The sequence below is a fragment of the Cervus canadensis genome, chromosome 16 (assembly GCF_019320065.1).
Source record: "Cervus canadensis isolate Bull #8, Minnesota chromosome 16, ASM1932006v1, whole genome shotgun sequence".
In the NCBI taxonomy this organism is placed as follows: domain Eukaryota; kingdom Metazoa; phylum Chordata; class Mammalia; order Artiodactyla; family Cervidae; genus Cervus; species Cervus canadensis.
In genome coordinates, this window is record NC_057401.1 from 47,631,839 (window position 1) to 47,651,076 (window position 19,238).

The window sequence follows — 19,238 nt, forward strand, 5'->3', positions numbered from 1 at the left end:
TACATTCAAAGACCTCATGAAAAGTGAATATTCTGTTTGTCTGTATACCATGCAGCATCTTAGTATTCAAAATGTCCCAAAACTTTGTAAAATCACATTAAATAAAATCAATTCCTGGGCAAAATGGATTTTTAAAAATCCACAAGCATGAGATTCAGTATAGTCTATTTTGCAAACAGTCCAATCATGGTCAAATACATATAATAAGTATAAAACTATGTAGGTGTATTATGAAATTTCTTATGCATATAAATTATGCAAAGAAATTTAGTGTGTAATGTGTACTCACCACCTATCTTAAGAAATACAATTTTACTTATTAAGTTGAAGTCTCCCAAGTGCATATTCTATTTTCTCTTTCACTCTCATCCCATCAGACTATTTCTAGAGCACTGTTTTAAATATATTAAATCGTGCAAAATGGACTTATAATTTGCCTATCCTTAGCAGTATGACTTTATAATTCAATGTAATATTCTAGCAATTCATGTGTATTTAACAAATGGAGTCAGTTTTGCACATTTTGACTACTGCACAGTTCTACTGTATGTATTCTGGTATTTATTTGTCCCTCCCTTGGTGTTTTAATTTTTCTTCCTGCAAATGAGTCCACTATAAAGCTTCTTATGCATGTCTGTCTGTACTTGTACAAACAAATTTCTAGAATATCTGGAAGTTGAATTTTTCGGATATGGAATGCACATTTTTAAGAGCACATATATTGAAATGGAACTTAAAGAAATTATCCCTATTGTCTACATCTTTGTTAATACTTAGAAACCCAGTGTTTGCTTTGCTAGGATGATAGTTAAATTGCACTTTTTATGAATCTTTTTAATTCCCAAACTTTTCATTTATCCCTTCCCTCTCACATTTTTCTTTGGTAACCGTATATTTGTTTTCAATATCTGTAAGTTGCTTTGTATATGATAAATAATTTCATTTGTTTTTTTCTTTTTAGAAATTAGGCTCTACATTTAATATTTAAACTTTAATGTAGTTGACTTCTTGATATATTTTTTATGCTACTTGTTGTGTGTATCTTGTTTAAAAATTATACATGCTCTAAGGATGTATATAAAATATATTCTGGAAGTTTTGAAGATTTACTTTATATAGGTAACTCTTTTTACCATGGAATTTAAGAGGTGTATAATTAGATTTTCAAAATAGATTTCAAAACCTACTGGAGGTAGAATTGCCTTATAATTTTAAAAGAAATTAAAATCAGTAATGTGTGGTGTGTGTACATATCTGTGCAGGTATCACCAGATTTTAAAATTATGAAAAAGGTCAGTAAAACATTTAATTATTTTAAACTATAGTACATGTAGTAAACTAGATATGTATACATATGATATGTCTAGGAAGGATATATCTATTGAATGCATTCTGTCAAATTATATCATCTGTAAGATTTATGTCTCAAAAGACTTAAAATTCAAAATCCGTCCCATTCTGATCTGTAGATTTTACCTGGTCTGTGTAGAAAGAAACTATACATACGCATATACCCAAGGTGAAAATCAAGCTGCTTTTGAAAGTCTGGAGTATTTAAATGGCAGTGAAAATAGTCTAGCTGACTATTTGGTAAAAAAATACTCTTGCTGACAAGTTTCCTGTGCTTTAATTTGTAAAAATGATTAACTTTAGCAGTTACTGGTAACAGTCACTAACTCACATCACATGGCATTCTAGGTCTCTCACAGTCTTCTGCAAATCTGTGGATTATGCTGGCCAAAAAACAGTGAGCTCTCCTATTCAACTGGGTGATAGACTCTCTTCGGTAGATCTGTATCAATAAAGGCTTTCTTACATAATTAATTACTATGATAGACTGGACATATCATTCTCCCCTGCACTGCAATCATATTTATATTCTGTATTCAGTAGATATTTTAAAATTTACTCCTTAGTGTATCATTAGTGTCATTCAGCTGCTTCAGTTTCTAAAGGTATGCATTTTGAATGTGAACTTTCTTTAATAATGATGAACAGGGAGCAGTCTTAGACTCAGTGATTGGGTGCACAGAGATAGGCCTTATTTCATAGTAATCTCTGATGCTTGTCTTTTGTCCTGAATCATGGAAATAAGAATAAAGTGAATATATTCTTTAATTCGTATTTGATTGTCATGGCATGTTGAAATGCATTGTTTTCACTAATACTGTGTTCTTTGATTTAAAGGAAAAGACAAGAATTATTTGTGTCACTTTTATTAATTATATGTGTATAAAATACACACTAACCCCTCATTCTAGGATTCAGTGCATATCATTGTTATATATTTTGAATCTGCTTTAATCTGTAACAATCTCTCAGACTGTCTTTCATGATCTTACTATTTGTGAAGAGTAGAGGCAATGTATTTGATAGAATGAAATCAACCCAAAATATTCATTGGAAGGACTGATGCTGAAGCTGAAAGCTCCATTACTTTAGCCACCTGATGCGATGAGCTGACTCACTGTAAAAGAACCCGATGCTGGGAAAGATGGAGGGCAAAAGGAGAAGGGGGAAGCAGAAGATGAGATGGTTTGTTGGCATCACGGACTCAATCGACATGAATTTGAGCAAAGTCTGAGAGAGAGTGGAGAGCAGAGGAACCTGGAATGGTGCAGTCTATGAGGTCACAAAAAGTCAGGCACAGCTCAGCAACTGAGTGACAAGTGCTCATGGTCAGTCACTGGGTCATGTTGGGCGTTTTGTGACCCCACTGGACTGTAGCCACAGGCTTTTCTATCCGTTAGATTTTTCAGGAAAGAATACTGGCATGGGTTGCCATTTTTTCCAACCCATGGTTAGGCTTCTCCAGATATTTCTTCATGACTGCATTCAGGTTAGTCATTTTAGGCAAGAATACCATGGAAGTGATGTCATAGCCTTCTAGTGGTTCAGATGGTAAAGAATCCACCTGCAATGCGGGAGACCTGGGTTGGGTTCAATCACTGGATTGGGAAGATCCCCTGGAGGAGGGCATGTCCACCAACTCCTGTATTCTTGCCTGGAGAATTCCCGTGGACAGAGTGCCTGGCAGGCTACAGTTCATGGGGTCACAAAGAGTTGGACACTACTGAGCGACTAAGCACAGCACCAGGAAAGTGATGTCATACCCCTGAGGGTATCATATCCAAAGGAAAGTGATGATAATGTATCCCGTTAGTGTTGTTTCACTTTGAGCCTTCATTAAGGTGATTAAGGTGATACTTGATTTTTTTTTTTCCAGTATAGAGTCAATATTTCCCTTCATATGTAAAAAGTAATATGGGGGATAATCTTTGGGATTATATAGTGTCATATTCTTCACTATACCTTTACCCTCTAATTTCATTGTCCATTTTGACAATTCAGTCTACATTTATTAGAAGTCTGATATAAAGACAAAGTTCTGCCTCTTTCTTTCCTCCCTTCCTTCCTTCCTCCTTTCCTCCCTCTCTTTTCCTTCATTCTATAGAATTTGTTGAGGATTTCTTTCGACCTTTCAGCAAAATAAAATTATTCAAAGTTAAATGTGAACAATGATACTGTATGTACGTACATACTAAACTTTTATTAGGTTTCTTATGTAGATTTGTCAAGTGCATATTATCTCAGCTTTTTATACAATATAAAAATGCCTTACACATTTCTGTAAGCCATAGAGAGAAAGAATCAAAGGAACCTGGGGTAAAAAATCTAGACTTTAGTTAGCTAATTTATGCAAAAGGAAATTGGTTGGATTTTGGTATCTTTATTATTGTTCACTTCCCAAGACTGTGTGTTCTTCAGGTTCTAAAATATTATATTATTTAAGTAGAGTTAATTTCACTTGATATAATAAACATAGCTAAATTTTAGAAAGGAAAAATCACTCAGTGATCAGAAAGAAAACAATCAAGTTCTACCTAAATTTGAAACATCTTTAGCCAGTAGCTTGCCATTCTTATGGCACAGTGGGAGAAATGGCCTGTGGATCCATCTTTTAAGCTTTATACTCTTACTTTTATAGATGATAGACCAAAAGATTGAACAGATTGCTAAAGGAGAAACTGAATTGACTTAGCAAATTTTCAGAGGTTCAAGTAGAAAAGTCTGTGAAACTCATGTGCAAGAACCATTGGTACATTTCATTTTTAATGTCTGTAGAAATTTACATTCATACATTTTACATTTTTAATGAAATTGACCATATTTAATTACTTAAGTATATTCAGTTACATTTACATTTAAATTGTGAGCATATCATAACTCTTCTTTCACATTATTTCACAAATTAATATCATAATCTAAACAGGAAGATAAAAAAGTGCTTCCCTTTATATTTTGATAAAGATAGCTTCTGATCATTTGTGTTATTTGAACTAAAGGAAAACATATCACATAGAAATATGCTTTCCCATTGAGTTAAATAAAACATAAGGCAGCTTTTTATTATTTTATGGATAAGGGAAGATAAAGTCTTACAGAAGTGGTTCTCAGAGGCTTGCCCTTTTTTAAGAGACAAACAAGATATAAGAATGTTCAATTATTCAGCACATTTATGAAGACATTTAGATTATTAGATTGCAATGCAGATAAAAAGCCAGTAGGTTGTCAATTCTTGACTTTTGAAAAGACCACACACACACAAGTTAGCATGGAGTATTAGATTTATGGCAGTGAGGTAGAATATCAAGATTCTTAATAGAATCAAGATAGATTCTAGGTAGAATCAAGGTAGATGTGAAGATTTTTATTAGTGCCTTAAAAGTATAGATGTAAACATTGATATTTAGTGTTATGTGTTTTTAGTGTTTGGGGAACTGGGCTTAAGTGGTTTAAAGAGGATATTTTCATGCAGGGCAGTGGTTGGAAATGAGCAGGTTGTAAATGTAACACCATAGTTTAGAACTGGTGTGCAGGAAAAGGGGTTGATCTCCAAGCAGGTCATGAAAACTAAATGGTTGTTTGAAAATCAAATTGCTTGCTCATGTAAAATAACTAATACTCTGATAAAGACTTGTCTGCCCAGATGGATAAACTCTTTGTCCAGATAAATATGTTTATGGGAAGTACCTGAAGCAAAGAGTGAAATTAATAGTTTACACCCTTATCTTCCTGTAAAAGGATGTCCTAGACATTATCAGTGTAGCACAGATGATGTTCTATTTTAGTTGCTCAGTCATATCTTCTTATGACCCCATGGCCTCTAGCCCACCAGGCTCTTCTGTCCATGGGATTCTCCAGGCAAGAATACTGGAGTGGGTTGCCATTCCCTTCTCGAGGGGATCTTCCTGACCCAGGGACTGAACCCAGGTCTCTTGCATTGCAGGCAAATTCTTTACAGTCTGAGACACCAGGGAATCCTTTTCAGTTCTCAGGTCTGATCATTAAGTGATGTGGATTCAAGTGGCCTCAGCTCAGATTTCAAGGTTATAAATGGTTCTCTTGATAAAAAGGTGGTAATACAAATTTCTGCCCCACTCAATATACTACATTGAAATGTAAATTATTGAGTGATGAATGTCTAATTTTTTTAACATAAAATGAATGATTCATCAGTGTTTTTAACATAAATAATGCTATTCTATTATGCTATTTATTTAAAAACAAACTTTAAAACACAATGATGTAATAATATTTTTTTAAGAACTAGTGCCTGGAACACAAATATAAATGTCAAAATATCTCTGTGATAGAATTGATTTTTCTTTTTCTTAAGTGAAGATCAATTAGTAAGAATCTCCCCATATTATTATTATTACTCTTTCTACATAAGAACCATGCACTTTAAAAAACTGACTTCATCTATATCCACGTATCAAAGGTCAGTTCAGTTGCTCAGTCATGTCCAACTCTGCAACCTGTGGACTGCAGCACTTCAGGTTTCCCTGTCCATCACCAACTCCCAGAGCTAGCTCAAACCCATGTCCATTAAGTTGGTGATGCCATCTAACCATCTCATCCTCTGTCATCCCCTACTTCTCCAGCTTTCAATCTTTCCCAGCATCAGGGTCTTTTCCAGTGAGTCAGTTCTTCACATCAGGTGGCCGAAGTATTGGAGTTTCAGCTGCAGCATCAGTCCTTCCAATGAACACCCAGGACTGATCTCCTTTAGGATGGACTGGTTGGATCTCCTTGCAGTCCAAGGGACTCTCAAGAGTCTTCTCCAACACCACAGTTCAAAAGCATTAATTCTTCAGTGCTCAGCTTTCTTTATAGTCCAACTCTCACATCCATACATGACTACCTGAAAATCATACATGGAAAAATCATAGCTTTGACTAGACTTAAACACATACGTACATATGTGCAGGTGTGAACACAAACATATAATTAGTATTAAAGCGTAGGCTGGATTTTCAAGTAAAATATGATTGACTTTATCAGTCTGTTACTAGGTGCATAACCTGGAACGATTTCATTTTTAAGGCTAAATTATGCATGCATGCATGTATGGGTGTATTTGAAAAGTTGCAAATCTGAAATTCTGTAGAAGTTAAGTTATAATTATCAAGATACAATAAGTTATACACAGATTATTATTTGTAATTGAACAGCTTGATGGGGGAACACCTACTTTTTCTTATTTATTAAAATTTTTCTTTAGAGTTAACTATGAATTCAGCAAGAGGAATAAGACCTTTAATGACCTTTAAATAAGACATTTAAGACCTTTTTAATGATCAATTAAAGCATCACTTTTTCTGATAGAAGAGTTGCTTTCCCAGATGAGCTAACTCCTGGTACAGAAAAATTGATTTAAAGAATTTCCTGAATCAAAAAGTAAAATAATCATTAGTTTTCACAGATGTCTAATGTTGGGCATAACTACCAAGGCCTACTCTAGTGCATTCATAGAAGATTTGAGAGATAAGGCACAAAGTTATTATAGTGCATATCCTTATCATAAGCCTCTCGAACGTTTCTTAATGCTTAGATGAGAAGGATGAACACAGAAAAATATTTTCTTGTGTATTCGAAAATCTAGAAGGTTTCAGTACAGTGAGCCTTTTAAAATGTTTCCACAAAATTTTAGTTCAGTTTGACAAACATTTACATAGCACTTAATATTGTGGATATTCATTCTTTTGTAATCGCAGAGTCCGAGGTGGCATGCTGCAGGACACATGCACTTCATACAAGCAGATATAGGTACCCTCTTCCCCAGGCTGTTTCCATTTTTACTGAAATTAAAAAAAGTTAGTTCATTTTAACAGGTTTTTGTAAAGATTTAAGGGATAGCATGATTAAAACATTTTCAATATGAGTTGTTGTGAGTATAAGATCTAGGCTTATAAATCAGGAAGACTACTACTTCTTGAATCATCATGAACATGGGAACATCAGTTTGATGTTAGTTATCTTTGTTACCTGGGGTTTTTTGAGATGGAGACCTGTCAATACAAGTGTGAGTTTGGAACCTTTAAAATGTCATTTAAAATGACAGGCAGTTTCTTTACATTAGCGCCACCTGGAAAGCACATATTAGGCTGGCTCAGACGGTAAAGCGTCTGCCTACAATGCGGGAGACCTGGGTTCGATCCCTGGGTCGGGAAGATCCCCTGGAGAAGCAAATGGCAACCCACTCCAGTACTCTTGCCTGGAGAATCCCGTGGACTGAGGATCCTGGTAGGCTACAGTCCATGGGGTCGCAAACAGCCAGACACGACTGAGCGACTTCACTTCACTTCATGGCAAAAAGACAGAAACAATGTAAGAATGCAAAGCATATCAGTAAAGTAACTGATACTTGCATGAATAATGAAAGTAGATTTTTAAAATTTAATTTCGCATAGGAACACAATTATTATCAACCATAAAAAAAGTAGTGAATGATTTTTGTGTGTGTAGTGGGTCCGGATATTTGTGTTGTGTACATAATAGGTTGTGTTCTAATTATGTTTTGTTCATACTGAATTTCAGTTACTGCAATGCAGGAGAATTTCAGTATTTAAACAGTACATATGTTTAAATAATGAGGTCATTTTAAATGTAATTTCCTTCTCTGAAAATAATATATTACAATATCTGACTTAATTTATTCTTTCATTCATCTATTTTTCAAGTACCTATTGAGTATTTTCTATTTGCTAGTCATTGTTTTGGGGCTTCCCAGGTGGGATTAGTGGTAAAATGCCCACGTGCCAATGCAGGAGATGTGTGATGTGGGTTTAATCCCTGGGTTGGGAAGATTTCCTGGAGAAGGAATACCCTGAAAAAGAAATACAACCCATTTGTATTCTTGCCTGGAAAATTCCACGGATAGAGGAACTTGGCAGGTTATAGTCCATGGGATCACAGAGTCAGACATGCCTGAGTGAGTGAGCACACATGCACACACACACACTTCGCTTATAAGCGGTGAGTCAGCTGTTTACAGTGAACAATTTCTCAGAAAGACCCCTAGAAAAAAAATGTCAGTCAAGCAAAACATTTATTTAATTTGCTGGTATAAGATATGTGATGTTAAATGTATGTGTCCATTTGGCTAGGCCCTACTACACAGATATGTCTTAAAAATAATTCTGGATGCTGTTGTTAAAGATATTCCTTATGAAATTAACATTTAAACCCATAGACTTTGAATAAAGCAATTGTTCTCCATAATGTAAATGGGCCTCATTAAGGCCTGAAGAAAAATGAAGACGTTAAGAAAAAGACTGATCTTCTCCAAGGAAGGGGGATTCTGCCAGCACAAGAACTGCAAGAACTGCAGCATCATTTCTTCTCTGGGTTTCCAGCCCATCTTGAAGATTTCCGACTTGCCAGCTGCCACAATCACATGAGTCAATTTCTTAAGATAAAGCTCTCTATATAAAGGCACATCCTATTGGTTCTGCTTCTCCCGAGAGCTTGAGTAACACACGTGAAAACAGCATCTTGACAGAACGTTAAGGACATCTCAGAAGGGAGATATCAGGGACAGATATACATAGAGTTTCATTAAAAATAATTTCTTACTATTTCTGACATGCTTCACTCTGTATAATAGGCTCCAGGTTCATCCACTTCATTAGAACAGATTCAAACTCATTCCTTTTTATAGCTGAGTAATATTCCATTGTGTATATGTGCCACAACTTCCTTATTCATTCATCTGCTGATGGACATCTAGGTTGCTTCCATGTCCTGGCTATTGTAAGTAGTGGTGCAATGAACATTGGGGTACATGTGTCTTTTCTTAATTCTGGTGTCCTGGAGTATAGTACAGGGAAGGAGGAACAGGGTTCAGGATGAAAGGGAAATATGTATACCTAGGGCCAATTCATATTGAAGTATGGCAAAAAACAATCACAATATGTACAGTAATAATCCTCCAATTAAATAAAAATTTAAAAAGAGCAAAAAAAGTAATTTCTTAACCTGGGTGAATTTAAGTCCAGTTTTGCAATTCAAGGGACAGTTTGGATTGGGTATCATTTATGGCATGATAGCTCTTTATGAATGAAGGAGAAGAGGAAAGGGCATTGAGGCAAGCACTGATTGATAAGTATGCTATTTCAGTTACTTTTAAGTCTTCAAAAAACAGATTTCCTGGGGCAAGCAGCAATTTTTTTTCACATTGTTTATTCATAGTGTTTTTGTTTTATGCAAAAACAGGGTAAAACGTTTTCTCATAATTATTTAGAACCTGGACAGGAAAGTGTCATTTCAGTTTTAAAATGTGTATGTGCAAACTAGAGGGTGAAGAAAATGGGAAGAATAAAGTAAGATTTTTGAAGAAAGAGTCCATTTGTGGCGGCCTCTTTGATTTCAATCAAAGTGCTTTTTTTGTTTTTGTTTTTGTTTTTCTGAAATTGCAAAGCAGTCTTGCTACTGAAATACATGCTGGATCACAAGTTAGAAGCCCAGATTTACCAAGTCTAATTCCACCCTCCTTAACTCTATGACTTAGTTAAGAGTTTTGACTTCTCTGAGCCTGAGTTTACTCATTTCCTTATGCAGAATGGATCTTATTCACTTTTAAAATCCTCTTATTTTCTCAATAGATAATAAAAATATAGAATACAAACTCCAAATGTAAGACTCCTTAGAGGATGTATGATAGAACATTATTGGAAATGAAAAATTGGGATTAACTAGAGAATGTTCTGTTTCTTAACAAAGAGTGACTCTTGGGATTGTGTTGAAGATAAACATGGCCCTTTTCTCCATCACCTCCATTTTGTGTGTTCATGCTCAGCCAGGTCTGACACTTTGTGACCGGGTGGACTCTAACCCACCAGGCTTCTCTGTCCATGAGATTATCTAGGCAAGAATACTAGCGTGGGTTGTTACTTCCTCCTTCAAAGTCTCACTGTATACCTTAGTATAAAATGTTGTGACCTCTCCATTGACCACTGTAAGTAAATAGATAAATAAATATTATTAGGCTGTTGAAACTGTGAACATTGTCATTGAATGGATGAACAAATCTTGGAACTAAAAAAGATGATGTCAGGTTCTAGTATTGTTAAAACAAACAAAAAGTATACCAGCCTTGCTTGTGTGTATACTTAATCACTTAGTTGTCTCCAACTCTTTAGTCATTTCTGAGTCTTTGAAAGCCCATGGACCATACTCCACCAGGCTCCTCTATCAATGGGACTCTCCAGGCAAGAATACTGGAGTGGATTGCCATTTCCTCCTCCAGGAGATCTTCCCACCCTAGGGATGGAACCCAAGTCTTTCCTGAATTGCAGGCAAATTATTTACCATCTGTACCACCAGGAAGCTCAACACAAGGCTTGCTTAATACTATTCTATTATTCCTAATAAGAAAATTCTTACTTTTATAAGGAAAAGGAAAGAGGACAGGCTCTGACAGACACAAACTATATGATAAATGGATGTTAGAGACATTCATATAATGTTTAATCTTGACTTTTGTAATTTACTGATTTCTAGTTTTTTTCTTGGGGGTATAATTTTTGTTTGACTTATTTACTTTCTGCCAGTTGGGATGCAGGGTATCATGCACACACTGCTGCTTCTGATAGGAACGATGGGTGGTTCTATTTAGAGATACTCTGCCAGAATGGTCTAAGGTATTTGCCAGAACAGCGACAGTGTTTTAGAAGCAGTTTTCTTTACTTCCATTACATGCTAGGTAAATAACGCCCTATAATGTGTGCTGTTAACGTTGCACTTATTTAGCACAATTAATGCTGAGGTGCGCTCCGCGTCCTTTCCTCTCAGAGTTCTGTGGTACCTGGATGCCAGGGAGCTGGTACCAGTCACAGGTATCAGCTGCTGCCTGTGTTATCAGTCTTCAGCAGGGCTTCTGTTAATTATCTTGCCACAGTGTCTGAGGCAGATAGCGATCTTTCCTAAAGAGCAGGCAGATTTAAAGAGGCAGAATTAATTAAAATTGATTCACACATTCTGTCATGTAGAGGCCTGCGGGGAGCCTTTCTTTCCTACACCCCTCTTCATTTCAGGATGTTGTACAACATGGTGCAGGTGGGAATCCCTACCGTGGAATACTAATTATGGAATTTGAATGGGACTAGCCACAGTGATTGGCAGCATAATGCATGAAAAGGTTTTAAAATTTACTTCATTTAAGGGATTTCTTGAGGGACCAATTCTTTCATCTAACTTTTATAAGTGGTTATTGAGAGGTTGACAAAGCTGAAAATCCAAGGTCACTAAGGATTATCAAAAGAGTTACCAATGAATGACCCATTTTAATAGTTGGTTGTTCATCACTGTAGGCTTTGAAAAGGCATATGAAGTATTTGAAAGAAAAGTAACAGAAATATAAGTGTATTGATGTGTGTTAACAATTTTTTCTTTTTTCAAATAAGAATCATTTATAGAATTTATATCCGGACATGGAGAAATGGCTAATCAGAAATTAACTGGATAATCACATAAACTTTTATAGTACATGTAACTAACCATTACCAATTTCTATCAGACTGTGAAAGGATATTATCTTTAGCAAAAATAATAATTATCTAATCCTGGAGACCAGGGGTTATGTTTTTCTTAACCAACTTTGATGTCAACTCTAAGCTGGTGTAACGAAGAAACCCCAAACTTTTGAGCAAGATACATATTACCTTTTATATAGCTGATTCAAAGGTTTAAATAGCATATAAATTCAGATGTAACAACTCATAAAACAGTGCTTCAGGAGTGTTAGTGGGTCATCTTCATCTTCAATACAGTTTTTCTCTGTGATTCCTGGTCCTACCCTCACAATTGCAGGAAGAATAAAAGCTACATATGGTTCATGAGGGGATATTACCTCCAGGAAGGAAAGAGGCTTCCTCGCTTTTAAGAAATAGGACCCTAAACTTGTAAGTATTGCATTTTGTTTTCATGTCATTAACCAATTCTTAGTCAAATACTGCTATCCAGGTAAATGCACATTTCCATGGAGGAAGCAGGGGGTGAATATAGGAAAACAGCTAGATGAATAAGAAATGCAAAACTAAAAGAAACAAGTAAAATCAAAGAAATGGAAAACTTAATGATGGCCTGAGCTTTGCTTATGATTCTCGTGATTTCACTTTTATATATTAAGAACTCTTTTCAGAGTAAGAAATATAGTATGGAAGGTAAATCATGATTTAGATAATAAAATATGTCACGTGAACTATTCTTTCTTTTTCATGTAGTTAACACATGTTAAGAAATAATATTTTAGATATTCAATGCATGCTTGCATGCTAAGTCACTTCAGTCGTGTCCGACTCTCTGCGACCCTATGGACAGCAGCCCACCAGGCTCCTCTGTCCACAGGGTTCTCTAGGCAAGAATATTGAAGTGGGTTACCATTTCCTTCTCCAGGAGATCTTCCTGACCCAGGGATTGAACCTGGGTCTCCTGCATTGCAGGCAGATTCTTTACCATTGGAGACTCCCTGGGAAGCCTGCCAGACTTAGAGGCTATTATTCTTCCCATTGTTATGTTAAAATTAGATTTGGAATATATTTTAATTTATTCCAGCTTCAATTAAGATAATAAGGAATAAGACCATCCTCCTAAAGATAACACAATAATTTAAGTGATGCAATTTTCTTTAAATAAAATAATATGTATTAATATACATAAATTAAGAATGCTTAGAAAATATCTCAAAGTGCCAGGAAAAGTATATTTAATACATATAATCACAATAGAATTTGAAGGTTTTATTTCTTTTAAACTTCAATGACATGGTTAACAAATCATGGATGTTCTCAAAGCCAATGATCTACAAATTGTTTAATAGTAAAAGAAAAATAATTTCTATGAATAAGATGCATTATATATATTGGAATTATAATGGAATAAAATAGCTGCTGAACTTTAATTTATAAAAAGAATTCCCTTTAGCACCTTTCAGTCATCAATACCACAGGACTAAATTGGTACCATTATTTTCTCAAATTATAAATGGAGAAGCTGAGGTTGAGAGCAGTTAACCTACTTAGCAGCATTAATGATGGGTAATTAAGAATTAGGTCAATATTTGCAAATCAAATGTTCTTGGTGATATTTCAAATTATTACTTGTACATTTCTATAATTTTCCACCTTCAAAATTTTATATAAGAATGCATTATTTTCTTCATTGTTCTAAAAGAGTAAAATGACTAGGAAAAATATCCCAGTACAAAACTTAAACTGCAGCCTTTAAGATTTTAAATGAGAATCTCATAATGTATTATAATGTTCATGTATTATCAACAATGCACATACAGCTAGCAAGTTCTCTGTGGCCTTGTCAGTATAGGGAACTGATATGATATTAAAAACACCAAACACACATTAGCATATAATATTTCACATAAAAACTAGTAAATGCCACAATAGGATGAACGAGTAACTATGATGAACAATATTAGAAAACTGTACTAGAAAACTTTGATTTCGGGTTTATTATACATTAAATATTTTCTGAATGAAGCAAGTAACCATGAAGTTGCAATGAGTAAAAATTAATTTACCTAAAGAATATATAGGGATTTCCCTCGCAGTCCAGTGATTGAGACTCCATAGTCCCAATTCAGGAGGACTAGGTTTAATCCCTAACCTGGGAACTAGATCCCATATTCCTCAACTAAAGATCCTGCATGCTGCTTGCTGCAATTAAAAAAGATCTTGCATGTAGCAACTAAGATGCGGCCCAGCCAAAGAAAGAATATATTCTACAAAGGACATTAAAAAACAGTACTAGATACCTTACCTTAGATTCAGATTTGCTTCTTCATCCAGAAAGTTATAATTTTAAACTCAGTGTTTTCTGATAGAGATTATCCTCTGTAACTGAAATAGAAAAAAAAAAAAGCAAGACAATAAGGGGCATTTATATTTAATGCCAGGATTAGGCAGAGAATGTCTTCTCCTCTCCTCTCCATTAATATATAATATGTTAGTTGTTCAGTCATGTCCCACTCTTTGTTACCCCATGGACTGTAGCCCACCAGGCTGCTCTGTCCATGGGATTCTCCAGGCAAGAATACTGCAGTGGGCTGCCGTTTCCTTCTCCAGGGGATCTTCCCAACCCAGAGATTGGAACTGGGTCTCCTGCATTGCAGGCAGATTCTTTATCATTTGAGGCAATAGAGGGTTACAAATAAAATGACTAAATTTAGATATGTGTATTGATGTATAATTTATGGCTACAAATTTTAGCTGGTTTCTCTGACTTCAGTCTTTTTCCCTTCAGGCCATTTGTCACACTCTTGGCAGGCTTGTGCCTGCCTACTATTTCCTTGTATACATTCTACTTCCAGTCTCCTTCTCTCCTTTCTTTCTTGATCATTCTACTCCTTTGGATCTCACCTTAGGCTCACCACCAACCAGATTCCTCCTATTTCCACAGAGAATTGTTGTTATTCCATCACTAAGTCATGTCTGACTCTTTGCAACTCCATGGACTGCAGTACACCAGGGTCCTCCGTCCTCCACTATCTCCTGGAGTTTGCTCAACTCATGTCCATTGAGTCAGTGATGCTATTTAACTATCTCATCCTCTGATGCCCTTATCCTTTTGCCTTCAACCCACAGAGAATCCATATTCCCTATTCTCCCCACCATCTGGAATTCTCACCACACTTTTTTGTTTTCCCCTGTTCACTTACTTGTCTGAACTCCCCTTGTTATGACTTTGGATCCAGAGACACTGTTTTGGGTTGTTACCCTACTTTCCTGAAAAGGCTATTGCAAATATTAATTTTGCAAACACATATATATATTCTCTTGTCAACTGGCACACATTGTAATGGCTTTATTAACTGAGTTTCTAAAAATTTTCATGTTGTTTGCTGGTATATTTTACTGATTCATTTGCTTCCATAAAATGGTCTTCATTCTTTTGGTTTCATAATGGATGATTGCCAGGTTATTTTTGTCATTAAAATTACTAAGTCATAGTCAAGTGCTCTTGGCTTCAAATAATCAATCTGGATGCTTCACTTCAATGAGGCATCACAAGCTTAAGGACTGCTTAATAATAGATTTGAAGTGTATAAAAAGAAATGTATGGATGATGGTAAACAGCTGTTTCTCATTTCATTAAAAGGAAAAAAAATGAAAAATAGGCATAATAATTGTAACAGAAGGGCTTCAAGTTAGATAGTAGTTAGGGATTTTTATTTCTTCAGTCTTTTGTTAACAACAACAACAAAAAATAAATGTTTTTTGAAACGTTGTAAGGGTTAAGAGAATAGTCATGTTCTCAAAGTTAAAATATAGAGGCGTAAAATAGAATTAATTTAAGGGACTTATATTCTGCTGATCGCCAACAATACGTATATATATTTCCACTATTTCTTTTTCTTCCCAATCCTTCCATGTCAACTGAATTCTAGTACCTTGCAATATGCTTCTAATAGCAATTTTGGTTTTGATAATTTCTCCTCTTCCATTTGTTCAAGACATAATGTTAAATTGTTTTATTCGTAAAGCATATTAGACCATCCCACTGCTGCAAATATTCAAATACCTTTGTTCTGCATTTAAAATAAAATCCAAACTGCTCATCAAGGCCTACAAGATCCAATGCCATTTGTCCTTCATTTCACCAACTAGTCACTCCCTCACTCAGTATATTCAAACCGTTGAATTTCTTTCCATTACTTACATTCATCAAACTTCTTCATAGCTTAGTCTTTATAATCAGTGTTATGCCTGAATGTGCACCTCTCCCCTGGTCTTAACATACCTGGCTGTTCCTGTTGATGAGGTATTTGGTGGTCATTCCAGTCTAGCTAAGGCTGCTGCTTTTCTGTTCCTTTTGCTTTATTTCCTCTATGCAAATTAACATTGAAAAAAATCATCATATATTTAAGTGTTCATATGTGTACTGTTTTCCTTGCTGGTCCACAAGTGAGTGAGACACTTAGTCATGTCCAATTCTTTGCAACCCATGGACTATAGCCTGCCATGCTCCTCTGTTCATGGAATTCTCCAGGCAAGAATACCGGAGTGGGTAGCCGTTCCATTCTCCAGGGAAATCTTTTTGACCCAGCGATCAAACCTGAATCTCCCACGTTTCAAGCATAGCCTTTATCGTCTGAGTCACAAGGGAAGTCCCCAGGAGAGATGTTTTATTTCTTTTCACAACAGCATCCTCAGAACTTAAAACAAAGAGTAAACAGAGCTAACTAGATGAACATAGGTGGAAAGTCTCATATTTTGAGCACCGCTAGACCCAAGAAACAAAAACAAAAGGAGAAGGCATAATGCTTCATGAAAATAATTGTTAACACATTTTTCATACTTTCGATTTCTTTGAAAGTCTAATTATTGAAGTCACTCTATTGTTAATTAATTTAGTACATGTACAATAAGGTTTTTTTTTTTCTGAAATGTTCTATATTAACAAATATTAAAAGAATCTCTGTGGGTATTTGAGTGCAAACATCTTCTCTAATGGGACTACCCATGGAGAAAATTTTATAAATCTATGTGTAAAACAATATTAATTGTACCTGCCGTGAAGCAAAAACAAAATAAATAGCTGTTTCTGTAACAGAATAGCTAGTTTAATAGCTTGTACTAGATTTGCTGCTTTTTCATTTGAACATCTCTACATGGAAATGATAGCAATTAACTTAGACATTGCAGCTTCTGTGAGCTGACTTTGTTTACTCTTGTAGCTTTTCAGTTTAAAAAAAAAATATAGCGTCTTCTATGTACAGATTATCATCCAAATAGATTTTTGTGTACCAATAGTATTCCCACAGTGGTTATATAATATTTATGTACACATAATGACACTTTATTATTCCACAAATAACAAATATGTACAGGAGCATCTTATCATAAGTTTTCAAATAAACTATGATCAAAATATTACTGTGAAATGTCATAAAATTATTGGATATATTTTGCTAGCTGGGAGCATACCCAAAACCAAATAACTTCAGAATTATCAGTGAACACATAACCTTGATATATTTGAATAATAACTGAAACTGCTTGCAAACTGCTTCCAAATGGGTGGAAGAAACAGTGATATTCTATATAATTGTTCTGTTCTTTTTTTAAAATTTTGATCAGTCTCCGGAGGCTAGCAGTTACTTTTATCTATAATATCACAAGTTATACAACATCTAGAGAAGTGATGTTAATTAAGTCATTATATGAAAATACTCATTGATTTGAAAGACTTTTAGCAGTAAGGCGGTATGACCGAAGGGCCAACTGAGAACGTACACTCTGGGGAAGACGAGATCAGATACTTTGGAAACATTGTATATCTTCATCATGATATAATGATTTCATCTTTGTAAATTTCTCTATTACTCATGTATTCTCAAGAAGGGATCAGTGGGCTTCCAAGGTGGTGCTTGTGGTAAAGAAGCCTGCTGCCAAAGCCGAGACCAAAGAGATGTGGGTTTGTTCCCTGGGTCAAGAAAATTCCCATCCCCTGGAGAAGGAAATGGCAACCCACTCCAGCATTCTTGCCGGGAGTATCCCATGGACAGAGGAGCCTGGCAGGGATAGTCCACTGGGTCACAAAGAGTCAGACACAAATGAAGCAACTTAGCACACATACATCAGCTCTCATGAGTGAGCTCAGAAACAGTCTTAGATGAGTGCTCTCTTAAAGAAATATTTCCTTGTATCTTAGCTCCTTATGAGCTATGAGCCAAATCCCTTTCCTGAAAGTTACATCACTCATTTGTCCTTCCTTTCACTTTTTAATTCCTCTGATTATCCTCCACACGTCACTAAAGTCATTTATCTCAACTTTCTGAAATTCAAAAGTATTTTATTTCTTAGTTCTTATCCCAGGGTTATAAACATTGACCTCATATTTTCACTAACTCTTATTTTGTAGTAAATGTTTTCATTAAATGTTAACTAAACGTTAACTGCCACAAATTTATATACTCCATTGAAATCTTTCCTCTGAGTTTCAGGCTCACACATGCAGGGGTCAGATGGCTTCACTTGTATATCTCACTGTTCCTTTGTTGAAAACCTAACTTTTTCCCTTGCATTCCCAATCTACTTCTGAGCCTAAGTTCTCTACTTCAGCTGTATCATTAGTATCCCAAAACAGACGATCTGTTATAGTTTACATCAATCCATCTCTTAGCTGGCCCTCTTTTAGTTAGTCACTAACTTTTCATTCTGACTTAGAAATAGTTCTTTGGACTTTAGCTCTTACCCCATTACATCTTGTGGCCTATTTTACATATATATACATATATATATATGTGTGTATATATATATATAATGTCAATATATTATTATATATATATTTTTATATATATTATTTAGCTTTATTCCATTGCTGTTATCATGGGGGCTTCCTAGGTGATTCAGTGGTAAAGAATCTCCCTGTCAATGCAGGAAATGTGAGTTCGATCCCTGGCTCGGGAAGAACCCCTGGAGTAAGAAATGGCAGCCCGATCCAGTATTCTTGCCTGGAAAATTCCATGGACAGAGGAGGTTACAGGACTTCTACTGTCCACAGGGTCACAAAGAGGTGAACTTGACTGAGCCCCCACACACTAGCACGAGATCCTTTTATTTGGACTACTGCCAAGACTTTTTAATTGGATTCTCAGCCCATTGTTCTTACTTATCCAAATCTAATTACTTTTATGATACAGAATGTAAATCAAATGTTACCCATAGTTTAAAGACTTTAGGTAGCTCACCATTAGGTGCAGTATAAAGTCTAATTTCCTCTACATGGTAATAAGGTCCTCCACACTTTGAACAGTTGCCCACTTCAGTGCCATTTGCAGTGGTTTTCCATGTTCAAGTTCCAATTTAAGGAGTACAGTATACATTTTTCTTCACAAGGAAATATAGTGCACTAGTTAGAAATGCTTCATCAGA